This window comes from Labeo rohita, chromosome 19 (assembly GCF_022985175.1).
Source record: "Labeo rohita strain BAU-BD-2019 chromosome 19, IGBB_LRoh.1.0, whole genome shotgun sequence".
Classification (NCBI taxonomy): Eukaryota; Metazoa; Chordata; class Actinopteri; order Cypriniformes; family Cyprinidae; genus Labeo; species Labeo rohita.
Genome location: NC_066887.1, coordinates 25,951,031 through 25,973,106, shown reverse-complemented (window position 1 = coordinate 25,973,106; position 22,076 = coordinate 25,951,031). Strand labels below are relative to the sequence as shown.

The 22,076-nt window shown below is 32.9% G+C and overlaps 1 long non-coding RNA gene across 1 annotated transcript in view; it reads left to right on the top strand.

The window, feature by feature from the left end:
• The window catches only part of LOC127181492 (uncharacterized), a 30,998-nt gene extending 9,358 nt beyond the window's left edge, over positions 1-21,640 (top strand). The window contains exon 4 of the long non-coding RNA XR_007829785.1: positions 21,577-21,640. This is a non-coding gene — a long non-coding RNA (uncharacterized LOC127181492). The remainder of the gene's footprint in view (positions 1-21,576) is intronic.
• The last annotated feature ends 436 nt before the right edge of the window (positions 21,641-22,076 follow it).

Here is a 22,076-nt window from a genome sequence, read left to right as displayed (position 1 = left end):
TGAAGATTGCAGTCAGGATTCATTCACATGACCTCTCTGCCTATGTGAAAGGAAACCAGATGCTTCGTTCGAGCTAAATCTCGTTCAGACCTATACGTGCATGTAAAACCACCGCTGGACTCTCTGGTTCCTCTGTAATGTTTGAATCACATTCAAGTAAACCACTGACACCCACTATGATCTCTGCTGTTTCCACTGCTAAGTCTGAGCACGCAAACAAACGGTCCTTTTTAATAGAGATCTACTTTCCAAAAATCCGACGCAAATTCCAGAGAGCCGGAGGGTGACCGATGTGAAAATAATGGGATAACTAACAAACGTATAGCAGCAATTCGTCCGAGACGGTTGCTATTTGCAAGAGGATTCCTGAAAACCATGCAGTCTAATTGCATTTGCTTCTCCCCTCACAACATCATGTGTTCGCAAAATGTATGACAACTGTGGTAGACTGTTTGTGGACTGCTTGGCTTACTGCACGAAATATAGCTCGTATGCCTCCTTCGATTTTGGACGTTACTATGGGGACAAAAGCGAAGGTTGTTTACCGTTGTTTATCCCTATGATTGACGGGATTATATCAACATGCTTTTCATGATTTCACTTGAAATTAAAGGTTTTAGACTAAAGATCATAATAAAAAATGTGGAAATATTAGGTTTACTCCACCACAAGCTAAATTTATTTTTTTCTGAAATGCTTAATTTTCACTCACTCAAAATTTGAGGGAATGTTAGCTGTATACCACTGTTCTACTAACATAATTGACAAAATATCCAAGGCATTTCAACAAAAACATTTTTTGGAAAACACAAAATAATGACTCGTTTCCACTGAGCGTACCTGACAGCATGGGACATTACGGTACATTTCGGTACCAAACACCCGCCAACAGTCAATCATAAATAAAGCGTGACAATAGCCATTTCTTAAGTTTGACATAAAGCACAACTCTACCTCTTTTTCTTAAATGTCAGTTTTAATGAACAGTAACAGCCATTATAAATGTATAAGTACAAAGTGTAAGAGGAAATAAAGACAAAAGCAAACAATTCAATCAAACGTATGTTACAAAGTCAGCGCTGTACTATGGTAAAGTTCAAAATAAATATATAAAGTTAAACAGCTTTGTGCTCAGCCAAAACGATATGACCAGGAACAAATAATAGATTCATGAGACCAACGATTGCCTGTTAGATATACCCAAAATGAATTGTATCTCATGTTTAATCACTACGGGGACATCAGAGCCAGCGGCAAATGTCAGAAGGACTAGCCGAGCTTAGGCTGCTCTATGCGGAATACATGAGCACTGAGCCCCCTGTGATCACCTGGAGCTCACATCTCCGAAATCGCAATAGGCGCTATCTTTATAAATAAACTGCAGATTTGAGTTTTAAACAACTATGTTCTTACCTGACAAACTGTTAAAACTACATTTCATGACACAAACACAGTAGTATTTTTTAAATGATGTGGGTTTTTGGCTAATGTCGTTACACAGGTCCACAAGAACAGATGAGAACACATACTGAGAAACGGCTATTGTCAATGTGAAAATATAAAATTATAAAATACACTGTTATGTTTTTTTTGTGTTTGCGCACTCTGATGCAAATAAGCCCAACATGCATTAACAGCATAGCGGAACAAGTAAAGAAGACGCTTTATCCCCTTGTAGCACACACAAGTTACGATTCTAGTTAACCAATCAACGTTCTGCAGTGAGTTTAGCTCCACCCTTTTGGTACCTTTTGCTGTGCTAGGTACCCCAGCGGAAGGGTACCAAAAAAGTGGTACAGTACAGATCGCTATTTTGGTACCATTCACAACTTCTGACAATGGAAATGGAAATAATTACATACCATACTGTCCTGTACTGAACCGTACCGCTCAGTGGAAATGAGCCTTAACTGTGACCACTGTAGCACAGTGGCACAAGGACAATATTACAACACAAATTTTGCAGGGTTACAGCTGTCAGAAATTAGGAAGTGTAGAGGCCCTTGCTTTGAATGACTTCAGCACATCTGCGTCCGCAGGACATCACTAGTTTCTCACACTGCACTCATGTGATCTTAGTCCACTTTTCTTTCTCTCTTTTCCATAGTTTGGTAACTGTAGTGGTTTTTTTTTTTTTTTTTTTTTTTTTTTTTTTTTTGCTAATTTCTTAGCTTCAAGGAACTGCTTTACCTGCATGAAAATTGCAGGCTGATTGGGAGATGCTTGCAGGGAAGGAACTGCACCTTGCTAAAGGAGGTTTTGATAAACATTTGCATTCACTCTGCCATGTAGCTGTATAAGAGGCTCAACTCCTGCTGCAGAAAACATCCGCTAAACCATGACACTTTCTCCTCTGCCTTTCACTCACTTCTTTATGCACTTGGGCTTCAGTCCTCAGTTTGACGCTGAACAAAATGTTTTCCATCAGATCCAACTAAATTAAGCTTGCTCTCATCACTAAAGTGAACTTTGGACTGTTTTTCCTCTCTCCACACAACATGCTCCTCAGCAAAGGTGAGCCTTTTGATTCTTTCTGCTGATGAGGCTTGGTCAGTGCAGAGTGCACCTTCAGTCCGACTTGAGACAGATCTTTGCCCTGTTCAGCACTGAACTGGCATGCAATTCCAACTGCAGTGTTGAACTGATTCCCCATTGAGAGTCTCTGCATTATCCTGTCTTCTTGTGCATTTGTCTTACATGGATGACCAGCCTTTTGGGAAGACTTGAATGAATTATTGTCATTAGCTGTTTCCATCCACCTATTTTTATGTGCATTTGGGAATATCGCATAAAAAACTGCTGGATGGAAATGCCAAAATACACATAAATTCTAAAAATGCACATTAAAACTTGTGCACAACTAAGTAGAATAAACTTTTTATCTTATAAGAAAAAATGCACATAAACTAAGATGGAAACGCATTTAATGAATGAAAAAAAATGTTTTGGTCATTCTGAAATGCCTGAGCATGTCTATCATCAAAGTATTGTAACTGCACTCCCAAACAGCAGCCATCAATCCAGCAATGACCGCATTTATTGCATTTCTTCTGCTCGCTCTGAGGCGCAAGTAATATGAAAATTATTATTTTCAGTGGCTTCTCCTACTTTTGTTAGTGACTTTTAGTGCCAGTTTATCAGGAAGTGACAAATTTGTTCTCTTTGGCTCACTGGATTGAAACGGTGCTTTATTCGCAGATGTTTTATGCAATATTCCAGTTTTGTGCACAAGTTAAATTCACATCTTTGTAAGGAAATTATAGGTTGTTCTCTAATTTTTATCTCCACTGTATATTGCTATATAGTAGGTGAGGCTTAAAATGCAATGTTTTATATAATATGTAAGGTAAATAGATTTTTTACGAATCTAAATCCACAAAACCTTGTCTTTTAATATTAGTAATTTTCTCTGTGCACCTAAATCTGAAACAAATGTGCTCATAGATAGTTTCTTATTTTGCTAAAAAAAAAAACCCTAAAGCCCAAGCAACAAGTTAAACACATACTCTGTTTATGTGAATGCTCTTTTGGACATTAAAACTGACAGATTCTGTAAAATGAAGCTTTGTGGGTGTCCGCTGGGCAAATTCCTTTGGCCTCTTCAGGAATCAGGCCATGAAGAAAATGGGTCAAGTAGAAATGAGGGGTCAGCTGCTTGCAATATGAAGCAGTGCTTGATTAACTACCCTCGGGTCATTCTCGTGAGGAACTGAGGCCCTAAACTGCTACAGTCTCAACATAAATGATGGGTTTATGCACAGATTAAATTATACAAGTCAATGACGTGATGCTGTATATTTGATCATTTTTGAAACTGAAGATAATCCCATTCCATTCCAATATAAGTGCTGCTAGAATTTTCTGTATTTCTACATAAATATAACACAAAACATCATCAAATTTATATATATATATATATATATATATATATATATATATATATATAGTGCTGCTTGAAAGTTTGTGAACCCTTTAGAATTTTCTGTATTTCTACATAAATATAACACAAAACATCATCAAATTTCCTTAAAAGTCCTTAAAGTTGACAAAGACAATCCAATCAAACAAGCAAAAAAATATATATACTTTGTCATTTAGTTATTGAGAAAAATGATCCCGTGTTAAATATTTTTGAGTTGCAAAAGTATGTGAATCTTTGCTTTCAGTATCTGTTGTGACCGCTTTTTGAAGCAATAACTGCAGGTAACGTTTTTGTAACTGCTGATTACTCCTGCACAACGACTTGTAGGAATTTTAGCCCATTCTTCAGTACAGAAATACTTGAACCCTGTGATGTTGGCGGGTTTCCTCCTAAGAACTGCTTGCTTCAGGTCCTTCCACAACATTTTAATTGGATTAAGCTCCAGACTTTGACTCGGCCGTTCCAAAACATTACCTTTGTTCTTATTTAACCATTTTTTGGTAGAATGACTTGTGCCCTTCGGGTCATCGTCTTGCTGCATGATCTACTTTCTCTTTAGATTTTAGTTCATGGACAGACGTCCTGACATTTTCCTTTAGAATTTGCTGGTATAATTCAGAATTTATTGTTCCATCAATGATGGCAAGTCGTCCAGGCCCAGATGCAGCAAAACAGGCCCAAAACATGATACTACCACCACCATGTTTTACAGATGGGATAGGGTTATTTTTACGCTGGAACGCATTGTTTTTCTTTCTCCAAACATACCACTTTTTATTTAAACCAAAAATGTAAACCATTAAGTCTCATCCATCCAAAAAACATTTCTCCAGTAGCCTTCTGACTTGTCCACATGATCTTTATCAAACTGCAGTGTTTTTTGAAGAGTTGTGGCTTTCTCCTTGCAACCATGCACACCATGGTTGTTCATTGTTCTCATGATGATGGACTCATGAACTTCAACATTAACCAATGTGAGAAAGGCCTTCATGCTTAGAAGTTATCCTGGGGTTCTTTGTAACCTCAGAAACTATTACACATCTTGCTTTGGAGTGATCTTTGTTGGTCGACCACTTTTGGGGAGGGTAATGGTCTAGAATTTCCTCCATTTGTACACAATCTGTCTGACTGTGGATTTATGAGGTCCAAACTCTTTAGAGATGGCCTTGTAACCTTTTCCAGCCTGATGAAGTTTATATTTTCGTCTAATTTGTTTAATTGTGTTCTCATATATATATATGTGTGTGTGTGTGTGTGTTCAATACATATATATTCTGTTTCAATGAGTGCCTTTTTCAGTTTGATAAAATGGAAACTGTGTTAATAAACCAGTTGACAGGTACAGGCCAAAAGGGGGATAGAAATATTGAAAAAATAAAAATATATATCATAACATTTGCAGAATTTTTGTTTGTAGAACGTATTTTAACACTATAAAATATTTTAACACTATAAAAGCTAGCATAAAATAGTGTTTTAATCAGTGTTACTTCACACAATTAACTTGTGTACTTTTAATAACTTATCTTTTCTTACTTGTTTGTTTTATACCGTAAAAGTGCTTGTACATTTCATTTGATCCAGTTCTTCCAAATCCCTTTGTTGACTCTTTCCTTTCCTGCTTTCTCTCTTGACCTTTGTTGGCTCAAGATTTCTCCTGACAACCTGAACAACCCAAACAAAAAAATCGGTATGACCGCTGTGGGTCTGAAAGTGCGTGCGCGGCAGCCTGGGTTTGATATGATTTGTGTTGAAGTGTTTTCCAGCATGTGTTCGGGGCCTAAAGGCCTCCGGTTCTCTGAACACCAGCCCAACCTGTCAAGACCAGCTCCACACTTTCATCTGATGCCATTGTGCTCTGCCTTCACAAACGGGTAAGACAAAGACTGACAGAGATACAATGTGTTTGTCTACATCTCTGGATGTTTTTTACTTTCATGAGTGACAGTGAGATTACAGCGTTTCATCACTTTGCCATTCTCTGCTTTGTCAATATTTTGACAGAGGTTGTTTTGTTCTTTTCCTTTTGTTATAGCTCAGATTTCAGCTCCCCAGCTTAGAAAACCACATTATCTCCTTCATTACTGTGCTTCTTACTGGTGTATATAAAGTAGAGCTTACAAGTGGAACGAACACTACTAAAACACACACTGATCTGGCTGTTCTAGTAGGCAGTACATATTTTACATCTTTCTGTAGAAATAGTAATTTTATAGCATTTCCTAATAAATATGTTGAAAATGTGGTCAGTAAGGCTGCATTTTATTAAAAAGAAAATTGGTAGAATTGTGAAATATTATTATTTATTTAAATAATAATAATTTAGAAATAGATTTTATATTTTATAATCCTGTGATGTCAAAACTGAATGTTCAGCATCATTATTCCAGTTTTCAGTGTCACATGATCCTTCAGAAATTATTCTAATATGTGATTTCTGCTCAAGAAACAAATTTGTTGCTTAAGAAATTATTATCAATGTTAAAAACAGTTGTGCTGCTTAATGTTTTTGAGGAAATGGCGATACATGTTTTAGAATTGTTTGAAGAATAGAAAGTTCAAAATAACTATTTATTTGAGATAGATTATTTGGATAAGTATTAATTTCTTTAAAAAAAAAAGGGGGGGGAAATTAAAGAATGAAAAATGGTAAAAAACAAAAGAATGGTATTGGTAGTGTATTTTTTGTTTTTTATGTTTTTTTGTAATCTCATGCACCAATGACCTATTATACCCCTTTTTACAATATGTAACATGGTGTCCCCAGAATGTGTCTGTGAAGTTTCAGCTCAAAATACCCCACAGATCATTTATTATAGGGTACAATGAGGCTAAAGGCACACCGTAAGAAAAAAATGTGCTTTTCACTGTGCCCAAAGTGTATGATTGCAGAAATATATATTTGTATTGCAAATTTATGGAGCAACAGATTTTGTGTGAAAATAAATCATACAAGTTGTTTATTTTGCTTAAAAGTCTTATAAAATTATGACAAGGTGACAAGGGGGGCCATAGTAAACTTATATATGTAATGTTTTTTTAAATAATGTCTAGTTAATGTTTGTTCAAAAACAATTCAAATCAATTTAGCAAAGTTTGTACTATTTTCTGGTTATTTTAATAAATAAAATAATTATTTTGTGTTCAATAAATATACTGTCATTAAAATATATTATCATAAAACATATTTTAAAATAAAGAAACAAAATCATTTTTAAATGTAAAGATTCTTAAAGCATCGAAGGAGATCCCATAGTAATTTAATATAGATTTACAGTAGTAAGAATAAATTAGGAGCAAAGTTTGCGGCGTTTAGTTGCGTGTTGTTCAAACAGCGTTTCGTTGTACAATTTCATAGGTCACCAAACTTGAACTTTGGTATGTAGAAGAAGATAAAAACCTTGTGCGTGCATTAGTTTGAATGACAAAAGTATGACCGCACCTTAACGTGTCAACCATGGTGTGCAATTACTTCTGTCATAGCTGTGACTTCTACATGTTGTTTATGACTAAAACTTCATTTTCCTTCATTTTGTGAATATTTAGCTTGAAAAGTGCCCTTGTGGTATATTTGAATTAAATGTTTCTTGGTTTGACGTTGTATTATTTGATGCAGTGGTGCTAAGACATGTTCAAGTGTAGCTTACGTGTCCAAATACTATTTGAGGCCGCTGTACTGTACGTAATGCGACCACATAGAACTTTCTCCAGCTTTGAATTACATGAATAATGAATTATGTAACTTGTACTTCATTCTTCTCGCTCTCTTTCTTTTGCTCGTTTCCTCACTCTCACCTCTGGTTTGTGTTTGCGTAAGGATTTTCATTCCCCGAACTATTATTCTTAGTCTATGTTGGTAATTCTTTTTTAAATACCAGTGGTCTCAGGGCTGTTAGTTCAGAGGATTTCACCTGCTGACATGTTGATACCTGTTGGAAGTATGTCTCAAAGACCCTCTATTGACTGATACGCTGAAGGAGGATTAAGGTGTTTTATGCACAATTGTCATGTAATGCTACTGCTTGTCATTTAATAACGATCCAAATCCTTTTGCATAGACTGTAAAAACGCTGTTAAGTTCAGTGTTTTGATTGCTGGAGCACCTTAAATGTTTTTTATGCAATTCATGTTGGTTTTGTATGGTTTGTTAAGAACGATGATACCATTTGCGTTATATTTGTATTCATGTTTTTACACATTGTAGACATGATGTTTATGTTCATGTTTTTAGACATTTTAGAAATGATTTAAGGAACATCTGCTACAAGTTCAGACTGTAAATCAGTGGCAAGCCAAGGTTGTTAAATCAAGATGATGAAAAGAAAAAAAACACATGTCCATTTTTAAGACATATTTTTGGTATTCATGTTGTCAAGTGGTATAATTATGACATCAAAGTAGTAAAATATGTTCCTTTTATTTATCTAAATTGCTTGTGTTCAAATACCTTTTAAATTATACAAATATTTATCTAAATATTTATCTAGATTCTTAAAATGTTTTAATTTATACAAATATTTATGTATTTAAATGTTATTATTATTAATAATGTTGTCTATTTATATATATTATTCATATTGTCAAATAGTACAATTATAAGGTAAAAGTAATAAAATGTTCTTTTTATTTATCTAAATATCTTTTCAAAATTAAAGTTTTTAAATATATTTTAAATTATACAAAAATCTATATATTTAAATATTAATATTAGTATATTATTATAATATTAAAATAATAATATCTTTTAAAAATAATAATGTTATTTATTATATTATTTATTAAAGTTGTCTGTTTATATATATATTATTAATGTTGGCAAGTGGTATACATATGAGGTCTAAGTCATAAAATATGTTCTATATTATTACTCATTTATTTATTAAGTTTATTCATTATGATCACATTATTAATTAATGTTAATAAATATATTTTTATATAATATTAAAACAATAATATTATTTTTAAATAATAATAATAATAATAATAATAAAATCCCAAACCTTTTTTTTTTTTTGTTTTTAAATTAGAGTTAATATTCATATTAACATAACATAGTAAAATATTTATGTTACACAGAACCTTCTTTACGTAGAACTGTTATTATTATTCTTGTTATTATTATTATCATTATTATTATTATTATTGTTATTATTAATGTTGTCTATTTATGTATATTATTCATGTTCTCAAGTGGTATAATTAAGAGGTAAAAGTAATAAAATATGTTCTTTTTATTTATGTAAATTGCTTTTCAAAATGAAAGTGTTTAAATATGTTTAAATTATAGAAGTATTGATATATATAAATATTGATAATATTATATTATTATAATAATAAAATAATAATATATTTACAAAAATTTAATAATATCCCAAACCATTTTTCCCAAGTATTTAAGTATTAGAGTAAATGTTAATATTAAAAGTTGAATATTTATATTACAGGTATTTTTAAATAGAACTATTTATTTATTTGTTTGTTTGTTTGAATTTTTTTCCAAATTGAATTTTATTTGAATTGTTTTTCCAAATAAAAGTGTTTGAATGGTTTAAATTATACTAATATTTATGTATGTAAATATTAATATTATTATTAGTTAATATTAATAAAATATATTTATATTTATATAATATGAAAACAATAATATTAATTTTAAATAATAATAATAATAATAATAATAATAATAATAATAATAAATCCCAAACTTTTTTTTTTTTACAAAAATTTCAATGTTTAAATTAGAGTAAATATTAATATTAAAAGTTAAGCATTTATGTTAAACAGAACTGTTTTTTTTTTTTTTGATTATTGTTATTTGTTATTATTATTGCTGTTATTATTAATAAATCAGCTGTTTTTGTTAGTGTAATAACAATTCAAAGCTTTTTGCATAGACTGTAAATGTCATGTTAGGTTCAATGATTTCATTGCTGCATTTCCTTAAAGTGCACTTGTGTAGCACATCTGTCATTATGAGTGAGTTATAGATGCTTAAATAAGATTAATATAAGTTTTAAGTTTCAATCAGTATGAGTTTGTTCAACTTCCGTTTATGTATTATACTAATAGTGCAAATATACAAAAATAAGTATGTTTGGCCAGACTGCTGACTGGTAGTGTAAATGCAGTGCATTAAAAAGTCATTTCAGTGCATCACAGAAAAGAGAAGATTGGCCTGATTTTGCCCTCAGTTCACTGATAGCAGTTGATGGTTGTGGTTTTGTTTAAGTGCCTTGTGCTCCTCTTTGCCCTGTCTGTGTCCCCCGCTATGAGGTCAGTCCTGTGGAAATGCCTCTAAAACAGCACTGGACCGAGCTATAGTGAATCAGGGAAAACATCACGCGCTGCCCCTAAACGAAGTGTTGGCAATCAATCGGCTTCCTGGGTTTTCACTCAGCCCCGTCCAGCCCATAAAATGCATTTAGCCAGGTCATCTTTTTTCGAGGATTCTCTGTAATATCAATAAAGTTTGATGTGGTTTGAAAATGGTATGTGGTTAATGGCTTGTGGAAATGGAGAGAGCATCATCTCAGTTCAATGACGAGTTGGCAGGCTCTCACTAATGTTATTTTTGCTTTTATAATAGGCAGCATTTTTGCAGTGTCCATGATTTAAGGAACATCTGCCAGAAGTTCAGACTGTAAGCTTAGACCTTGTCTAAACTGCAAGTGAGTGATAAGATGTGACATGACAAAACTAGACTGTGCTGGTTTTGATGAACACACACGTAGATGTAACCATAAAACACGCATTTGAATCAATGACAAGGTTGTTGAATCAAGATGATGGAGGGAAAAAAAGTCATTAAAAAATAGTTTCAAATATGGATTGAGTTTTTGGACATAATATTTATATTCATGTTGGTTTTATACAGTTTGTAAAAAATAAATGTTAAAACCATTTGCTACTAATGCTTTAAAGTTTCTCTCAGATTTTCTCTCTGATTTGTAAGCTAAAAAAATACTAAAATATTTTCTTTTTAATTATCTAAATTGTTTTTCAAAATACACCTGTAATAAGTTATAAGTGTTATAATTTAAAACATTTAAAAATTGTTTAAATTATAATGTATATAATTTTTTACAACTATTTAAATATTAATTTTATATTATTAGTGTTATTATTTTAAAACAAAACTGTCTGCATTTTTTAATTAATCACTTTTTTCCCAAGAGTTTTAGTTTTTAGAGTAATTATTATTATATTATTATTATTACTATTATATTGAATTATTCTACATCAAACTATTTTTTTCCATTATTATTATAATGAAACCCAACTGCTTCTGCATGTATTTTTATAATAGTAATTAAATTCCAAACCATTGTTTTCAAGAAATCCAGTTTTTAAATTAGACTATTTAAACTGATTGTAATCTTCAGACCATTACACCTCCAAGACTCCACAAAAACATAAACAATATATCTATATAAAATCACAGTATTGGCCAATATACTGGAACTTTCACTGATAATTATGAAATAAAATTCTCTTGACAACATAGACCACAATCTGACCTTAATATAGGGTATAGACAAAAAAAAGTCTTGATAGTTTGAGGAATTTTCTGAATGAAGACCAGTTATGTTCCCCTCCATTTTTGATTTAATATGGTCTTTGGCTAATCAGCAGAAACAGCAGAGCTGGAATAAATTATAAAGAGAAAAGACAGATTGGAAATAGACAGAGCCAAAAAAGTGAGACTGAAAAATGAAAGAGACATGGAGCAAGAGAAAAATGGATATGGTGAGAGAGAGATTTGACCGTGCTGACACTCTGGAGACGCTGAGCTTGGAAACTGTGTAAGACTGTGGTCTCGTCTGAGAGGACAAACTCACACACGTATTCTTGTGTTTGCTGAAATGGGATGAGGACATACTTGGCCCAAGTGTGTGTGCATGCGTATCCATTGTGTGCGCTTTTGTTTGCACATCAGAAATTCAATTTTCTTGGTTTATGCCAGTTCCAGTAAGAATGAATGTTTCCTTCTTTTAACAAGTTCAAATGTTTTTTAGATTTGCTTTGCTCTGAGATAGTTTACATCCATATGGAAGCTTATTTCCACCACAGGATTCAAATAATAATAATAATAATAAAAGTAATAGCAACTTTTTATCTCACAGTTCTGACTTTTTTCTCCCAGTTCTGGGTTTATATTTCACAAAATCAAATGTTGCAAATCAGGGTTATGAACTCGCAATTGCAAATTAACATCTCTCAATTCCGATTTTTTTTTTTTTCCAGATTTTTTTTCATAATGCTATGCTAAAGCTTATATCTTACAATTACGACTTTTTTTCTCACAGTTTTGGGTTTATATTTGACACTTCTGGCTTTTTTCGTAATTCTGGGTTTATATCTTACAATTCAGACTTTTTTTCTTGCAAGTCTGAGTTTATATCTCACAATTATGTTTTTTACGCACAATTCTGGGTTTATGTTTCACAATTCTGGCTTTTTTCACAATTTTGAGTTTATATCTCACAATTCTACCATTTTTTTCCTCACAATGCTGGGTTTATATCTCACTCTCTCACAATTTAGACTTTTTTTCTCGCAATTCTGAATTTATATCTTGCAATACAGACTTTTTTTTTGCAAATCTGAGAATTCTTGAGAACTGCAAGATCAAATGTCGCAACTGAGAGTTATAAACTCAAATTAACATTTTTTTTTCTCACAGTTCTGGGTTTGTATCCCAAAGTTCTGGCTTTTTTTTTTTTTTTTTGCAATTCTGGGTTTATGTCTCACAATTCTGGATTTTTACTCACAATTCTGGGTTTATATGTCATAATTCTGGCTTTTTTTTTTTTTGCAATTTTCAGTTTATGTCTCACAATTCTGACATTTTTCATTCAATCCTGTATTACATCTTAGAATACTGGCTTTTTTTCACAATTCTGGGTTTATATCTCACAATAATAGATTTTTTCGCACAATTCTGGCTTTTTTCACCTATCTGAGTTTATATCTCACTCTCTCACAATTTAGACTTTTTTATATCTTACAATACAGACCTTTTTCTCGCAAATCTGAGAATTCTTGAGAACTGCAAGATCAAAAGTCATAAATGAGGGTTATATTTTTTTCAGAATTGTGATTTTATATATCATAATTCTAAGCTTATATCTCACAATTCAGACTTTTTATTGCAATTCTGGGTTTTTTTTAACACATTTCTGGGTTTATATCTCACATTTCAGTTTTTTTTTCTGGCAAATCTGAGAATTCATGAGAAATGCAAGATCCACGGGTCCACTTGGATCCGAAAACCCAAGGTTTTAAACCCAAAACTTCTACGATTCCCTCGGACACGGGTCCAGTTCGGTAATAGCGGCCTTAGGTCTCGGTCGGGTCGATTTTACGACCTGAGAAGTCCTCTATTATAAACTTGCAACTGCAAATTATCATCTCACAGTTCTGTTTTTTATATTTATTTTTATTTGATTTTATATTTCACTATTCTAAGCTTATATCTCGCAATTCAGACTTTTTTCTTGCAATTCTGTGTTTATATCTCACAATTCAGATTTTTTTTTATCACAGTTCTGGGTTTCAAATCACAATTCTGGCTTTTTTTCTGACAATTCTGGGTTTTTCTCATAGTTCTGTTTATTTCTCACAATTCAAAATTTTCTTGCAAATCTGATAATTTCTTCAGAATTGCAAGATCAAAAGTCACAAATGAGGGTCACACTTGCAAATTCACATCTCACAGTTCTGATGTTTTGTTTTGTTTTGTTTTGTTTTGTTTTCAGAATTGTGAGTTTATATCTCACAATTTTAAGCTTATGTCTTACAATTCAGACTTTTTTCTTCCAATTCTGGGTTTGTATCTCACAATTCTAACTTTTTTCAAAATACATTTTAATATTTTTAGAATTTGTAAGATATAAACTGGTAGAAAAGTAAGAAGAAAAGTCAAAATTATGAGATGTAAACTCAGAATTGCAAGAAAAAAAGTCTAAAATCTCTCGTTTTGCTTTTTTCTCAGAATTGCACAGCTCGCAGCTCTAATTATTTCTCATAATTGCAAGTTTATATCTCCCAAGTACTATCTTGCATACTGTTGTTGTTGTTTTTTCTCAGAATGGCAAGAGAAGTCAGAATTGTGAAATAAAAGATTCCGTTACCCTTTTCTCTCTGTTTTTCCATCCAGCGGCAGAAGTGGGCTTCCTTACATCCGTGCTGTTGTGCTATCAAATTGAAATAAACACAATATTTATGCAACATGATTCCAATGCTGCTTACTTTCATGTCAGATCGCTGCTGTTTTAGACTCGTCTTACTGCAAAAGTGTGTGTCCTCGTGTTGATGTATGTGTCTGCGTTTCAGTGTGTGTGACAGCTGAGAGTGTTTAGCAGCAGTAATTAAAACTAAGTGTTCTAAGGTGTAAGAGTGAGACCTCGAACCCCCACAGAGACCCCCGAGTCTGTTCAGCTTGACTACATCTGACCCTAAGGGTGTCCCGAAGGCCTGATCTGGAATCAGATGTCCCACCTTCATTCCTGACTGCAGTTATCATGTCACAAGGCCAAACTTGCTCTGGTCCTGCTTCCAGGCAGAATTTCTCCCTGTAGGCGGGCGATAGCTCTAGCTCTTTCAGCGTGGTCCGATACCTTGTTTAATTTCACTGATTTCTGGAGAGAACGATATACTAATAATGTAAAAAACGTCAGTCTTTATTACATTTTAAGTGTGTTGGTTTGGTTTTAAGAGAGAAACAAGCTCACTTTTTGCAATGAGACCGAAAGGAAAGCAAATGTTTTGCTAAAGTCTCCGGCTTCTCAGATATTTCTCATGAGATGAAGGCCTCAGTAATCTCATGTGTTGCAACTCGAGTTTCAGAAAAGATCTCAAACTGTGCTCAGGTTTGCTTTAAAAAAGGCATTAAAACAATATTTAGAAAAAAATTAACCATTTAACAATTTAATATTTAAAACAGATCTACTAACTTTAAGAGAAACCTCTGAGAGAGTGTTGATTATGAAATGATGTTGCAACGTTGTTAAAAAAAACTAACTGTGCGCAATAAATCTTACCCTGGGTTATGTTGTTTTGATGTAGTGTAATTCAGGATGTAATTTAGACACAGTAGGTGATTGTTCTGTGCAGTTCAGGTGTGGATCACGCTGGCTGGATTTTCCTGTTCTGTGTATTACTCATATTTACTGCATGTATGGAGTACAGGTAGTGAATAGTTGTGCGTGCAGAAGAAGGCCTGTGTGTTTGTCATGCGGTTGGCTGTCTGCTGACTGACTCTGTGGGCAGTATTTTAAATGCAGAGGCCCGTTGAGCTTTCTACAAAAACGCAGCGCAGGAAAGCCAAAATGGTGGCGTCGCGGGAAAGTTCCCTCCGACGCAGCAGTATTTGTGTGTGTGCTTGCATGTGTAGGCCTGGATTATTTTGAGGAACTTACTACATTGTAAGCAGCAAAGAAATCACAGGACGAATGATGCTAAAGTGTAGTTATGAGAATAAACTGTTACACAATCCATAACCCGGAATCAGATTTGCCGTTAAACGACTGAGAAAGGCTTTCTGTGTGACAAATCTATTTTAAAGCAAACCCAGCTATATATAAATGAGTAATATCACACGAGTAGCCATGTGACATGGCTGTGATAGGTAGGTGAACACAGCGTGCCAATATACAGCCATATCACATGGCTATGAGTGTGATATTGCATTTATACAATGGTACGACGGCACAAGTGTGTAACTACAAGAAACAATGAAGCGTCTTTAAAAACCCTCTTTTCTGTAAACTGCTTCCTTCCACCATGTATTCAAATCTCAAGTTGACAATTTAACAGCTGAGCCCAAGCCTCCGTTACTAATTCAAAAATGTTACTTTAGAACTAGTAACGAAGGAACATTGAGTTGCTTCATTGAAATCTTATTGTATTACTGTATAAAAAGCTCACTGTATTATGTGGAGTAGAGTATTATGAGAGAGAGATGGACTGAACGAGCGTGATTTCCTACATCTGATACAGCATTCATTCTTCAGCTCAATATCATATTCACAATAAAACATTATTGGACATTTTTAAATAGATGTTATCTTTATTAACAAACTGCATATTTGAAGTCTAAACAAGTACATTTTCACCCCAAAAACTTTTAAAACTACATTCCCTGACACAAAAACAGTATTATTTATAAAATTGTAGTGAATTTGGGTTTCCGCCATGACACTTTCTGTGAGAAAGACCGCAAACGGAGTGATTAAAAATGTTAAAAAGGATATCACTAGGATATTGCACTAGGATATTGCACTCTTCTCAGCCAATCAGATTCGAGTGCCAGAAAGAGTTGTATATATAGAGAGAGAGAGATATACATGCTACCAGTCAAAAGTTGAACAGTACTTTTTGTGAAATATTTTTTTTAATAAGTCTCTTCTACTCACCAAGACTGCATTTATTTGATCCAAAGTATGGCAAAAAATGTTTTAATTAATTTTGAAATATTTGTACTATTTAAAATAACTGTTTTCAAAAAAATCAAAAAAAAAAATATATATATATATATATATATATATATATATATATACTGACTCCAAGCTTTTGAATGGTGTAGTGTATAATGCTAATCTTTGGATGTTTCTATTCATCAAAGAATCCTGAAAAAATGTACTCTACTGTTTTAAATATTGATATTAATATTAATAAAAATGTTTCTTGAACCGCAAATCAGCATATTAGAATGATTTCTGAAAGATCATGTGACACTAAAGACTGGAGTAATGATGCACAGAAATAAATTCTTTTTTAAAATATATTCACATAAAAAGCAGTTATTATAAATAATACAAATATTTCACAATATTACTGCTTTTGCTGTGTTTTTGTTATTATTTTTTATATTAACCATTTAACTCAATTATATATATATATATATATATATATAATTTTGGCTACCTTATAATCTGCTTCAGATCTTGTTAACTTATTTATTCTATTGTCAGCCCTAATGTTTTTGTATTATATGAGGATGACTGAATCATAAATGTATGCCGAACTGTCTTTGCAATATTGAAAATATCTGTGAGGTGGAAGGTGTTTATTTGTGTGCAGATTCACATCAATAAAAGGTTGATGATATTCGATGCGCCATGGAAACAACAGGCAGTGGGCTCTGCTGGCATGGAGAGCAGTTAGCCTGAAACTATATCTCTTTCATATCTTCACAGAATCCTCCTCTCTTTTCTCTCCAACACTCTCCGTTCCCCAGTCGGAGGAAATTCTATTCCGCTGTATTGTGTGTGGGTGGTATGAACTCATAAATTCACTTATATCCTCGCGCACATACTGTATGTACCTTTGGATGCATAGAGACTTTCCTTTCCAAACCAATGACATCCTAATTCAGCAAAACAGTTGTGGATGGAGTGGAAATGTGCAGCATCACAGCTCTTCTGTGCACAATACTAATTAGAAACCGACTGTGTCATTTCCTGAATGCACACAGTCAAACCGCACACTTAATCATATTCACTGGCTATTCAGACAAGCAATCCAACATCGCGATGCTGAAGAGCTTTACACGTGGGACAAAAAATCAATCATTACAGGGGATGTGTATAACACTTATGCCAACATTTTGCATTACAGTTGCCTTAGTATGTGGGAGTATTGTGATGCTGTTAATGAACAGCATTCACAGAAACGCTTCAGCAGAGAGAGAAAGAGAGGAGGGAAAGATGGAGTGGTTAGCATCTGGCCTGCAGATATGTTTAGGGCTTGTGGTCTCTGAGAATCTGCCTCCATCTCTGAGAAAAGCCACACACGCACACACACACATAATCCTTTTCTGCACCGTTCCACAGGATTCTGAAGCTACCAGTTCAGGCAGTAAACCTAAAACCTCAAGAAAAATCTTCCACACAGCCTATGTATACATTCAGCAGGTTTATTTGGTTGACGTAAGTCAGTATTACATGCAAATTCTGCATTTGAAGGTGAAATCTTAACTCTTTGTGTTCGCTGGTAGACATATCTAGACTTGAGCTCCTCCAGGCCAGAGATAAAGATGGAGAGATGGGATCTGTGCATCGGGTCTCGCTCTGATAATTAAGGTGTAACTGTGTACGGCTTATGAAACTTCATATGTTTTGCAGTGCTGTGAGGCACACTGAGCCGAAAGATGCCTTGAAATCATATCATATAGTATTTTTTTGTTAAGTATCCAACCCTAACAAAAAATTTCCATGGTAACCACAAAAATACTGTAGGTGATACAGATATTGTTACCACCATAAAAAGGAGGTAACTGGCTATTAGCCACAACTGTCATCAAAAAAGCAGTTTTGTCAATCAACTGTCAATCAATTAGACAGCACTCTGTTTTAGGTTTTAGGTTAAGTCTTAGTAATTTTGGTGTGTGCTTCTGTCATTTTAGTCTTTACTTTTTAAATATTACTGTTTAACTTTATTTTTATTGCAGTTTTAGTAATTTTAGTACTTAAACTTATTTGTTTCAGTACATTTATATATTTCATATTTTTGTATAATTTTGTTTACTTTTTTTAAGTGCTGGGCAATGATTAATCATGAATAATCACATCCAAAATTAAAGTTTTTGTGTGCATAATATGTGTGTGTACTGTGTTTTTTTATGCTTGTATGCATGTATATATTTAAGAAAAATGTTATGTTTATATATTAAATATATTTTTATATAATATAAATTGTATGAAAATAAATATATAAATATGTAAATACATGTAAATATTTTCTAAATATATACTGTATGTTTGTCTGTATATATATACACACACACACACACACACACACACACACACATATGAAAGATACACATATATTTAAGAAAAATGTTTTGTTTATATATTAAATATATTTTTATGTAATTTAAACTGTATGAAAATAAATATATAAATATGTAAATACATGTAAATATTTTCAAAATATATACTGTGTGTATATATATATATATATATATATATATATACATATAAAATATACACAGTACACACACATATATTATATAAACAAAAACTTTTATTTTGGATGCGATTACTCATTGCCCAGCACTAATTTTTTAAAAAAAAAAAAGAATCGTCTAATATTTATATTTTATTTCAGCTTTATTTTAATTTCTGAAAATGTTTTTTTTTTTTTTTTTTTTTTTTGTTTTTTTTTGTGAGCTATAACAACACTGCAAGTTCTTTCAGGTCAGATAATGGTATTTTTTTATCAAGCAGCAGGATTCAAAGTGCCTATATTGTGTCATTTCAAATATTGCCTTTCATACAGTGTGTAATAGCTGTATGTGAATGCAAATGACCTGCAAATTTGTAAAGCCGAAAATGCATGATAAACAAAGTTATTGTCTCCCAAAAGAAAGAATCAGATGTGAACAGCCTAAATGAGTCGTTAGTAATTTGAATCCCAGAGACTGAATTTTTGAACTTTTTTTTATTTTTGCATGTAAATCCATTGTAGGAGACTCCCAAAACTATTAGGAACCTTAAAAATTGCATAATAGAGGCACAAGTCTTACAGACCAAAAGAGGGAACAAGATGTAAATTTTCTCATGTGTCTGAGTGTCGAATTTCATAAATGAGTTCCCTGAGTCTTTTTGACTGACTCATTAAAAAAATCAGACATCACGGCCCGTTTGCACTGTTTTTTTCTGCATGCTAACGGCATGAAACTGGTTGGTAGATTTATTTTTTTGTCAGATGTTTTCATTTTTTTGTCAAGTAGCCCTGAAATATTTACCATTGTATTATTTTGAAATGAAGAAAGTGTCTGTATAAACAAACAGGATGAATCTCGTCCACAATGGTGTAACAGGTGCTGCTGAAATACCAAAAGAAGGTGTTGAATTGTCTCCGAAAGCTCTTATTTAAAACAATGACCCCAATTCTCTTCAACACACACATTGAACAGATCAGAGGAGAAGTGTGCCTTACACAGGGACAGAGCACCTGTATGGTAATGTTGCGAGGGTGTTTTACTGATGGTCTTGTACCACAGCAGATTGCCATGGTGTGTGGGAGTGTGTGTGTGTCTGTGAATGACCATTGAGAGGATTTTATTGATCTCTCTGAAGCTTTTCTTGAGGTGGAGGGATGAAACAATAGTGATGGATGTCGGCTTGTGCCTCTTGTTTTTTTTTTGGTTGAAGAGGGATTGTAAAGTTGAAGTAAAAAAAAAAAAACTAGAGCAGAGAAGAGCAGAAGTTTGACATGTGCCATGGTTGGAGAAGAGGTGGAGTTTCTAAATCGATTCTCTTCCCTCTTTAAAGGCTCTGTAAAAGGGACGGTCATTTTGGGGAAGACCTTTCAAATGGATTTTCTGCCTCTTTACAAAGAGTAGATGAGTGAAAGGGTATGAAGGGGCAGATGGAAAGAAGGAAGCTGTAAAATTGATCTCCAACTTTTAAGTGATGTGTTGAAGGTGGAAAATAGAATGTGCCATTCTTTATAAGGTCATTTCAATGGGTGTCATTGTGAAAAAACGGTGGATCTGAGTTTGTAATGATGCTGATAGGATTCATTCTCGAGACTTAATGCCTGCGGTTTAGAAATGTAAGGAAGTGTTGAATTTTGGGAGGAAGGCTCTGACAATTTTTTGCTATTTTTTAAATCCGTATCAGTACTGACAGCTAGAGAGGAAAAAAACGACCGATAGAGGAGTGATGGGAGAAAGAGAAATAGACAGAGAGGCAAAAGCTATTGTAACATGGCTCTGGACTGTCAAGAAAGAAAAGAAGCAATAAAACTCTCTGTTTCTTTTCTTTAACCCTCTATGGTGCTGTGCAGCCATATGGCAGCATACTGTTTCCTTTTGCTTTCTAGGAATTCAGAAAAGACTATAAGAAAACTGCATTCGCTTAAGAAACTTATTTTAACCCACGACATTTGATTTTCTCATCAAAATGCACTATAAAACATTTCTAATACAACACTACTTTTGCTATATATTGTTATTCTAGTTATGTGAGCTATATAAAATCTTATCTGTAATCTCACTTTTGCTATATATTTACTAAATTAATCTGTTATTCTTGTTATTTGAGCTATTTTATGTAAAATCTCATTGTAATCTGACTTCTCTATATTCATTAGTTGTATTACAAATTGTTGTGCACAGATTTTTTGTTTGTTTGTTTGTTATATAAATGAATGTTGTCATATGCACTGTAAAAAATAAAAAACACAATTTGTTGAGTCAGCTTAAAATAATTTGTTACCCTGCTGCCTTCAAATTTTATGTTCAGTCAACTAAAATAAGTTTATTCAACTTGAAATGTTAAGTTGTACTAAGTAACAACTTAGATATTTGTGTTTGCTAAACTTAACAGATGGGTAAGTAACCCAGCTGCCTTAAAATTTTAAGTTGATTCAACTCAAATATCTAAGTTGTCACTTACTATAATTTAACATTTAAAGTTGAATAAACTTTTTTTGAGTTTACTAAACTTAAAATTTTAAGGCAGCCAGGTTACAAATTATTTTAAGTTGATTCAACAAATTGTTTTTTACAGTGTGGCATCTCCATACCCCAAAGAACTGTAATAAAGCATTGCTCATAGGTCATTTTTTAACATAACTGTATATTTTTATTTGTAAAATGTAATAGTATGCATTAATAATAACATTTTTGTTTTCTTTCTTAGGAAATATGAACAGCTATATTCCTTGGAAGTGACATGGAAGTAAAAAACTGCAAACAACGAGAATTAGGTACACTTTTCAAAAAAAAAAAAAATGTAATTTGAGTTTGTAGAAGTTCTGAGTTTTCACTTGTGGTACAAAATTGCTGCATGATAATATTTATTTTTATCAAGAATCTGTAATTCTTGTTATTTGAGCTATTTTATGTGAAATCTCATTGTGAAACTATTCTATTTGTTTCCATTAGAACAAAGTATGTACCATTTTGATTAATCAAAAGAAAAGTAGACAGAAGTAATTGCAGAAGTGTGCCACAGCGGGGGCTCTGAAGAGCAGTAATATGCAAAAGTTTCCTCTTAAGTAATAAGAGAGATGGGAAAGTGTGGAGTGTGCCGCTGGAGACACTGCTGCAATTAACTTTCCCTTTTTCCGATCCAAAGTAAAAATTTACATATATAAGAGGAAGGCTGTAAAATTGATTTTTACATTCTGTCTCAAAGTG